The sequence below is a fragment of the Ascaphus truei genome, unplaced genomic scaffold, assembly GCF_040206685.1.
Source record: "Ascaphus truei isolate aAscTru1 unplaced genomic scaffold, aAscTru1.hap1 HAP1_SCAFFOLD_2485, whole genome shotgun sequence".
Taxonomy (NCBI): Eukaryota; Metazoa; Chordata; class Amphibia; order Anura; family Ascaphidae; genus Ascaphus; species Ascaphus truei.
The window spans coordinates 1-10,265 of record NW_027455415.1 but is presented as its reverse complement, the minus strand read 5'-3'; the positions used below and the strand labels follow the sequence as shown (position 1 = coordinate 10,265).

Genomic DNA, 10,265 nt, shown 5'->3' with positions numbered 1-10,265 from the left:
GGAATACCTTACATTACACATAGGGAATACCTTACATCACACATAGGGAATACCTTACATCACACATAGGGAATACCTTACATTACACGTAGGGAATACCTTACATCACACGTAGGGAATACCTTACATTACACGTAGGGAATACCTTACATCACACATAGGGAATACCTTACATCACACATAGGGAATACCTTACATTACACGTAGGGAATACCTTACATCACACGTAGGGAATACCTTACATTACACACAGGGAATACCTTACATCACACATAGGGAATACCTTACATCACACGTAGGGAATACCTTACATTACACATAGGGAATACCTTACATCACACATAGGGAATACCTTAAATCACACATAGGGAATACCTTACATTACACGTAGGGAATACCTTACATCACACATAGGGAATACCTTACATCACACATAGGGAATACCTTACATCACACATAGGGAATACCTTACATTACACATAGGGAATACCTTACATCACACATAGGGAATACCTTACATTACACATAGGGAATACCTTACATCACACATAGGGAATACCTTACCTTACACGTAGGGAATACCTTACATCACACGTAGGGAATACCTTACATCACACATAGGGAATACCTTACATCACACATAGGGAATACCTTACATTACACGTAGGGAATACCTTACCTTACACGTAGGGAATACCTTACATCACACATAGGGAATACCTTAAATCACACATAGGGAATACCTTAAATCACACATAGGGAATACCTTACATCACACATAGGGAATACCTTAAATCACACATAGGGAATACCTTACATTACACACAGGGAATACCTTACATTACACGTAGGGAATACCTTACATCACACATAGGGAATACCTTACATTACACACAGGGAATACCTTACATTACACATAGGGAATACCTTACATTACACGTAGGGAATACCTTACATTACACGTAGGGAATACCTTACATTACACGTAGGGAATACCTTACATTACACATAGGGAATACCTTACATCACACATAGGGAATACCTTAAATCACACGTAGGGAATACCTTACATTACACATAGGGAATACCTTACATTACACATAGGGAATACCTTACATCACACATAGGGAATACCTTACATCACACATAGGGAATACCTTACATTACACATAGGGAATACCTTACATCACACATAGGGAATACCTTACATTACACATAGGGAATACCTTACCTTACACGTAGGGAATACCTTAAATCACACATAGGGAATACCTTACATTACACATAGGGAATACCTTACATTACACATAGGGAATACCTTACATTACACATAGGGAATACCTTACATCACACATAGGGAATACCTTAAATCACACATAGGGAATACCTTACATTACACATAGGGAATACCTTACATCACACGTAGGGAATACCTTACATCACACATAGGGAATACCTTAAATCACACATAGGGAATACCTTAAATCACACATAGGGAATACCTTAAATCACACATAGGGAATACCTTACATTACACAGCCTTCTAGTAACGCTTACCAGGAATCCATGTTAACCTATGGCGCCATTGACTTCAATGGGACAGCGCCACCTATTGAAGTAAAAAACCGCCCTCATCAGGTCGTTTTAAAAATCCCATAGACATCCATGGTTTTAACCCCTGAGACATAGAGTAGCTGCATTTTTGACACTGCAAACCGGGGCAGAAAATGTCAGGGAAGGGAACACAGGATTATACACACAATACAGTTAATCCTTTCCCTCCCGACCTGATTTGGGTATACACAATATAAAAATAAAGGGCTGCAGAGACTTGCAGCTATAACCTGGGACAAAGACAGATGTTAGAGGGGAATACAGGTTATCCTATACAGGTCATACATTAACCCCTCCTGTCCCAACATGAGTTAGGGGGGCAGCTGGGTGTGACCCCTTTATTTCTGGCCTGGCACCCCCTCTCATGACACTCCCACCAACAAATTAGCATAGCTAGGTGCAAACCTCATGCCCATCGCCGTGCCTTTAATCTGTAAAAATATTTCTTCATTAAACCGAAACATATTGTGTTAAAGTGAATTTGATCAAAGTGATAATAAATTCTCTGTGTATCCGTGTAAGGGTCTTCCAAATGTAAAAAATATTGGGCTGCTGAACACCCGTGCTCAAGATTTGACCGTGTACAGTGAAGGGACATCACACGTGGCTAAATAATCCTTGCCTTTTTTCAATATACATATCTATAACGTATCTCCCGCAGTGTGTGTATATAACGTATCTCCCGCAGTGTGTGTATATAACGTATCTCCCGCAGTGTGTGTATATAACGTATCTCCCGCAGTGTGTGTATATAACGTATCTCCCGCAGTGTGTGTACTGTATATAACGTATCTCCCGCAGTGTGTGTATGTAACGTATCTCCCGCAGTGTGTGTATGTAACGTATCTCCCGCAGTGTGTGTATATAACGTATCTCCCGCAGTGTGTGTATATAACGTATCTCCCGCAGTGTGTGTATATAACGTATCTCCCGCAGTGTGTGTATATAACGTATCTCCCGCAGTGTGTGTATATAACGTATCTCCCGCAGTGTGTGTATATAACGTATCTCCCGCAGTGTGTGTATATAACGTATCTCCCGCAGTGTGTGTGTATAACGTGTCTCCCGCAGTGTGTGTGTATAACGTGTCTCCCGCAGTGTGTGTGTATAACGTGTCTCCCGCAGTGTGTGTGTATAACGTATCTCCCGCAGTGTGTGTGTATAACGTATCTCCCGCAGTGTGTGTGTATAACGTATCTCCCGCAGTGTGTGTGTATAACGTATCTCCCGCAGTGTGTGTGTATAACGTATCTCCCGCAGTGTGTGTGTATAACGTATCTCCCGCAGTGTGTGTGTATAACGTATCTCCCGCAGTGTGTGTGTATAACGTATCTCCCGCAGTGTGTGTGTATAACGTATCTCCCGCAGTGTGTGTGTATAACGTATCTCCCGCAGTGTGTGTGTATAACGTATCTCCCGCAGTGTGTGTGTATAACGTATCTCCCGCAGTGTGTGTGTATAACGTATCTCCCGCAGTGTGTGTGTATAACGTATCTCCCGCAGTGTGTGTGTATAACGTATCTCCCGCAGTGTGTGTGTATAACGTATCTCCCGCAGTGTGTGTGTATAACGTATCTCCCGCAGTGTGTGTGTATAACGTGTCTCCCGCAGTGTGTGTGTGTATAACGTATCTCCCGCAGTGTGTGTGTATAACGTATCTCCCGCAGTGTGTGTGTATAACGTGTCTCCCGCAGTGTGTGTATATAACGTATCTCCCGCAGTGTGTGTATATAACGTATCTCCCGCAGTGTGTGTGTATAACGTATCTCCCGCAGTGTGTGTGTATAACGTATCTCCCGCAGTGTGTGTGTATAACGTATCTCCCGCAGTGTGTGTGTATAACGTATCTCCCGCAGTGTGTGTGTATAACGTATCTCCCGCAGTGTGTGTGTATAACGTATCTCCCGCAGTGTGTGTGTATAACGTATCTCCCGCAGTGTGTGTGTATAACGTATCTCCCGCAGTGTGTGTGTATAACGTATCTCCCGCAGTGTGTGTATAACGTATCTCCCGCAGTGTTCCTGGTATATTCCTGTTCTCCCGCAGTGTGTGTATATAACGTATCTCCCGCAGTGTGTGTATATAACGTATCTCCCGCAGTGTGTGTATATAACGTATCTCCCGCAGTGTGTGTATATAACGTATCTCCCGCAGTGTGTGTATATAACGTATCTCCCGCAGTGTGTGTATATAACGTATCTCCCGCAGTGTGTGTATATAACGTATCTCCCGCAGTGTGTGTATATAACGTGTCTCCCGCAGTGTGTGTATATAACGTGTCTCCCGCAGTGTGTGTATATAACGTGTCTCCCGCAGTGTGTGTATATAACGTGTCTCCCGCAGTGTGTGTATATAACGTATCTCCCGCAGTGTGTGTGTATATAACGTGTCTCCCGCAGTGTGTGTGTATATAACGTGTCTCCCGCAGTGTGTGTATATAACGTGTCTCCCGCAGTGTGTGTATATAACGTGTCTCCCGCAGTGTGTGTATATAACGTGTCTCCCGCAGTGTGTGTATATAACGTATCTCCCGCAGTGTGTGTATATAACGTATCTCCCGCAGTGTTCCTGGTATATTCCTGTTCTCCCGCAGTGTGTGTATATAACGTGTCTCCCGCAGTGTGTGTATATAACGTGTCTCCCGCAGTGTGTGTATATAACGTATCTCCCGCAGTGTGTGTATATAACGTATCTCCCGCGGTGTGTGTATATAACGTATCTCCCGCAGTGTGTGTATATAACGTATCTCCCGCAGTGTGTGTATATAACGTATCTCCCGCAGTGTGTGTATATAACGTATCTCCCGCAGTGTGTGTATATAACGTATCTCCCGCAGTGTGTGTATATAACGTATCTCCCGCAGTGTGTGTATATAACGTATCTCCCGCAGTGTTCCTGGTATATTCCTGTTCTCCCGTGGCCCCGGCCTCCTGCACACACAGTATATATCTGTGCCACGGGCTCCCTGGGACGTGGCATTGGACGGCTCCTGCTCCCTGTTGGTGTTATCGGGGATCCCGGAGAAGCCGCTGCTGCTGTACAGACTGACAGACGGACGCTGGCAGGTCAGCAGCTGTATACTACTCTTAGTTATATAGCGGTAATGTGTATACACACAGCACAAGGATGGAGCCCCAGCCCGCAGAGCTGGCACTCATATATCCAGCATCTCCAGATGTCTCAGTATATACCGAGACATCTGACTGATGGGATATACAATCAGTCAGCTGGCAGCGCTATAAGAGAGCCCGGGAGGGAGAGCGCTGAGCACCGAGAGAGAGCAGCGCTATGAGAGCCCGGGAGGGAGAGCGCTGAGCATCGAGAGAGAGCAGCGCTATAAGACAGTCGGGGAGGGAGAGCGCTGAGCACAGAGAGAGAGAGCAGCGCTATAAGACAGTCGGGGAGGGAGAGCGCTGAGCACAGAGAGAGAGAGCAGCGCTATAAGACAGTCGGGGAGGGAGAGCGCTGAGCACAGAGAGAGAGAGCAGCGCTATAAGACAGTCGGGGAGGGAGAGCGCTGAGCACAGAGAGAGCAGCGCTATAAGACAGTCGGGGAGGGAGAGCGCTGAGCACAGAGAGAGAGCAGCGCTATACGACAGTCGGGGAGGGAGAGCGCTGAGCACAGAGAGAGAGCAGCGCTATAAGAGAGCCCAGGAGGGAGAGCAGCGCTATAAGACAGTCGGGGAGGGAGAGCGCTGAGCACCGAGAGAGAGCAGCGCTATAAGACAGTCGGGGAGGGAGAGCGCTGAGCACAGAGAGAGAGAGCAGCGCTATAAGACAGTCGGGGAGGGGAGAGCGCTGAGCACCGAGAGAGAGCAGCGCTATAAGACAGTCGGGGAGGGAGAGCGCTGAGCACCGAGAGAGAGAGCAGCGCTATAAGACAGTCGGGGAGGGAGAGCGCTGAGCACAGAGAGAGAGCAGCGCTATAACAGTCCGGAGGGAGAGCGCTGAGCACAGAGAGAGAGCAGCGCTATAAGACAGTCGGGGAGGGAGAGCGCTGAGCAACCGAGATGAGAGCAGCGCTATAAGACAGTCGGGAGGGAGAGCGCTGAGCACAGAGAGAGAGCAGCACTATAAGACAGTCGGGGAGGGAGAGCGCTGAGCACAGAGAGAGAGCAGCGCTATAAGACAGTCCGGAGGGAGAGCGCTGAGTACAGAGAGAGAGCAGCGCTATAAGACAGTCGGGGGAGGGAGAGTGCTGAGCACCGAGAGAGAGAGCAGCGCTATAAGAGAGCCCGGGAGGGAGAGCGCTGAGCGCTGAGCACCGAGGAGAGAGCAGCGCTATAAGACAGTCGGGGAGGGAGAGCGCTGAGCACAGAGAGAGAGAGCAGCGCTATAAGACAGTCGGGGAGGGAGAGCGCTGAGCACAGAGAGAGAGCAGCACTATAAGACAGTCGGGGAGGGAGAGCGCTGAGAGCAGCGCTATAAGACAGTCGGGGAGGGAGAGCGCTGAGCACAGAGAGAGAGCAGCGCTATAAGACAGTCGGGGAGGGAGAGCGCTGAGAGCAGCGCTATAAGAGAGCCCGGGAGGGAGAGCGCTGAGCACAGAGAGAGAGCAGCACTATAAGACAGTCGGGGAGGGAGAGCGCTGAGAGCAGAGAGAGAGAGCAGCGCTATAAGACAGTCAGGGAGGGAGAGCGCTGAGCACAGAGAGAGAGCAGCGCTATAAGACAGTCGGGGAGGGAGAGCGCTGAGCACAGAGATAGAGCAGCGCTATAAGACAGTCGGGGAGGGAGAGCGCTGAGCACAGAGAGAGAGCAGCGCTATAAGAGAGCCCAGGAGGGAGAGCGCTGAGAACAGCGCTATAAGACAGTCGGGGAGGGAGAGCGCTGAGCACAGAGACAGAGCAGCGCTATAAGACAGTCGGGGAGGGAGAGCGCTGAGCACAGAGAGAGAGCAGCGCTATAAGAGAGCCAGGAGGGAGAGCGCTGAGAGCAGCGCTATAAGAGAGCCCAGGAGGGAGAGCGCTGAGAGCAGCGCTATAAGACAGTCGGGGAGGGAGAGCGCTGAGCACAGAGAGAGAGAGCAGCGCTATAAGACAGTCGGGGAGGGAGAGCGCTGAGCACAGAGAGAGAGAGCAGCGCTATAAGACAGTCGGGGAGGGAGAGCCCTGAGCACCGAGAGAGAGAGCAGCGCTATAAGACAGTCGGGGAGGGAGAGCGCTGAGCACCGAGAGAGAGAGCAGCGCTATAAGACAGTCGGGGAGGGAGAGCCCTGAGCACCGAGAGAGAGAGCAGCGCTATAAGACAGTTGGGAGGGAGAGCGCTGAGCACAGAGAGAGAGCAGCGCTATAAGACAGTCGGGGAGGGAGAGCGCTGAGCACAGAGAGAGAGCAGCGCTATAAGACAGTCGGGAGGGAGAGCGCTAAGCACCGAGAGAGAGAGCAGCGCTATAAGACAGTCGGGGAGGGAGAGCGCTGAGCACAGAGACAGAGCAGCGCTATAAGACAGTCGGGGAGGGAGAGCGCTGAGAGCAGCGCTATAAGACAGTCGGGGAGGGAGAGCCCTGAGCACCGAGAGAGAGAGCAGCGCTATAAGACAGTTGGGAGGGAGAGCGCTGAGCACAGAGACAGAGCAGCGCTATAAGACAGTCGGGAGGGAGAGCGCTGAGCACCGAGAGAGAGAGCAGCGCTATAAGAGAGCCCGGGAGGGAGAGCGCTGAGCACAGAGAGAGAGCAGCGCTATAAGACAGTCGGGGAGGGAGAGCGCTGAGAGCAGCGCTATAAGACAGTCGGGGAGGGAGAGCGCTGAGAGCAGCGCTATAAGACAGTCGGGGAGGGAGAGCGCTGAGCACAGAGAGAGAGCAGCGCTATAAGACAGTCGGGGAGGGAGAGCGCTGAGCACAGAGAGAGAGAGCAGCGCTATAAGACAGTCGGGGAGGGAGAGCGCTGAGCACAGAGAGAGAGCAGCGCTATAAGACAGTCGGGGAGGGAGAGCGCTGAGCACAGAGAGAGAGCAGCGCTATAAGACAGTCGGGGAGGGAGAGCGCTGAGCACAGAGAGAGAGCAGCGCTATAAGACAGTCGGGGAGGGAGAGCGCTGTGTAGCTGATACAGAATGTTTTTTCTGCCCAGTCTGTGCCTGAGGACGACTTTTTAAAGAGACTCTCTGAGACCATCAAGGAGAACTGGGAACGTCTGGAAGGTGAGTGTGGAGACTCCCCGCCCCTCATGTCCCTTTCGCCTTCCCTTCGTGCATCCCTGGGGGGTCCCTGGGCCCTGTCGCCTTCCCTTCGTGCATCCCTGGGGGTCTCTGGGCCCTGTCGCCTTCCCTTCGTGCATCCCTGGGGGTCTCTGGGCCCTGTCGCCTTTCCTTTGTGTGTCCCTGGGCCCTGTCGCCTTCCCTGGGGGGTGCCTGGGCCCTGTCGCCTTCCCTGGGGGTCCCTGGGCCCTGTCAGCTTCCCTTTGCGTCCCTGGGGGGTCCCTGGGCCCTGTCACCTTCCCTGGGGGTCTCTGGGCCCTGTCACCTTCCCTGGGGGTCTCTGGGCCCTGTCACCTTCCCTGGGGGGTCCCTGGGCCCTGTCACCGTCCCTTTGCGTCCCATGTCACGGTTACGTCACGATGGGAGGGTTGCAGAGCTGTTTAGTGAATGATCGGCTCTGTGCAGACAGCACCCGTCTGTGACCAAAACGGACCCAGTGCGGCAAGTACAATTTAATGCCAAATAATGCAGAATACAGGCTCCACGCACCGCTGAGGTGGTAGCGGCTGATACCGTAAGGCAGGGGGGGCGCAAACTGGGGGGCGCGGGATTTTCTAGGGGGGGGGGGCGGTGGCGGTTGCAGAGCCCCTGCGCTCTTCCCCCAGGCATGTAAATTAATGGCCGGGGGAGGCGCGAGGCCTCTGCAACTTCCCTTACCTGCTCTCAGCCGGCTCTTCAGTGAAGCGTCGTCATGACAATGCGGCGTCAAATGCCAACGCGTCACATGATGCGTGGAGCCCCGAGAGCAGGTAATTGGGGGGGCGCAGCCAAAGGGGGGCGCGAACTGAAAAGTTTGCGTAAGTGAATCCCAAATTTAAACATGCAGCTAAATCTTAAGTAAGAAAGCCGAGGATCGCACTCTGCTCACTCTGCTCTCCTCCCACAGGGTCCCACGCACTCTGCTCTCCTCCCACAGGGTCCCACGCACTCTGCTCTCCTCCCACAGGGTCCCACGCACTCTGCTCTCCTCCCACAGGGTCCCACGCACTCTGCTCTCCTCCCACAGGGTCCCACGCACTCTGCTCTCCTCCCACAGGGTCCCACGCACTCTGCTCTCCTCCCACAGGGTCCCACGCACTCTGCTCTCCTCCCACAGGGTCCCACGCACTCTGCTCTCCTCCCACAGGGTCCCACGCACTCTGCTCTCCTCCCACAGGGTCCCACGCACTTTGCTCTCCTCCCACAGGGTGCCACGCACTCTGCTCAGTCTGCTCTCCTCCCACAGGGTCCCACGTACTCTGCTCTCCTCCCACAGGGTCCCACGCACTCTGCTCTCCTCCCACAGGGTCCCACGCACTCTGCTCTCCTCCCACAGGGTCCCACGCACTCTGCTCACTCTGCTCTCCTCCCACAGGGTCCCACGCACTCTGCTCACTCTGCTCTCCTCCCACAGGGTCCCACGCACTCTGCTCTCCTCCCACAGGGTCCCACGCACTCTGCTCTCCTCCCACAGGGTCCCACGCACTCTGCTCACTCTGCTCTCCTCCCACAGGGTCCGCGATCCGTGAGAGCCGCTTCAGTGGCCTGTACAAAGCGGTGTGTGATAATATGTCCACGTATCTGCGCAAGAAGGAGGCGCGGCTGGAACAGCAGAAACGCAAACCCATGCGAACGGAGACCGCAAACAAAGCGCAGAAAATTACGGCATAGTCACCGGGCGCCGGGGACGGGAGATCCCCCAAAGAGACATGAAAGATGGATCCTACAAACAAATACAGAATCGTGTGAAACCAGGAAGCCAGCAAATTGGGACCCCGCAACCCCCCCAAAAAGGTGGTATACAAGAGACCCTGGGAATAGACCCTTTTAACTGCATGATCTCCCAGCCCAACTCCCGCCGCCATGATCTCCCAGCCCAACTCCCGCCGCCATGATCTCCCAGCCCAACTCCCGCCGCCATGATCTCCCAGCCCAACTCCCGCCGCCATGATCTCCCAGCCCAACTCCCGCCGCCATGATCTCCCAGCCCAACTCCCGCCGCCATGATCTCCCAGCCCAACTCCCGCCGCCATGATCTCCCAGCCCAACTCCCGCCGCCATGATCTCCCAGCCCAACCGCCATGATCTCCCAGCCCAACTCCCGCCGCCATGATCTCCCAGCCCAACTCCCGCCGCCATGATCTCCCAGCCCAACTCCCGCCGCCATGATCTCCCAGCCCAACTCCCGCCGCCATGATCTCCCAGCCCAACTCCCGCCGCCATGATCTCCCAGCCCAACTCCCGCCGCCATGATCTCCCAGCCCAACTCCCGCCGCCATGATCTCCCAGCCCAACTCCCGCCGCCATGATCTCCCAGCCCAACTCCCGCCGCCATGATCTCCCAGCCCAACTCCCGCCGCCATGATCTCCCAGCCCAACTCCCGCCGCCATGATCTCCCAGCCCAACTCCCGCCGCCATGATCTCCCAGCCCAACTCCCGCCGCCATGATCTCCCAGCCCAACTCCCGCCGCC

The 10,265-nt window shown here is 53.3% G+C and overlaps 1 long non-coding RNA gene across 1 annotated transcript; it reads left to right on the top strand.

Annotated features, from left to right (window-relative positions):
- Positions 1 to 4,467: 4,467 nt before the first annotated feature.
- Positions 4,468 to 9,868, top strand: LOC142481288 (uncharacterized). The gene is made up of 3 exons (XR_012795716.1): positions 4,468 to 4,679; positions 7,687 to 7,756; positions 9,306 to 9,868. It is a non-coding gene; the product is annotated as an uncharacterized LOC142481288 (long non-coding RNA).
- Positions 9,869 to 10,265: the final 397 nt, after the last annotated feature.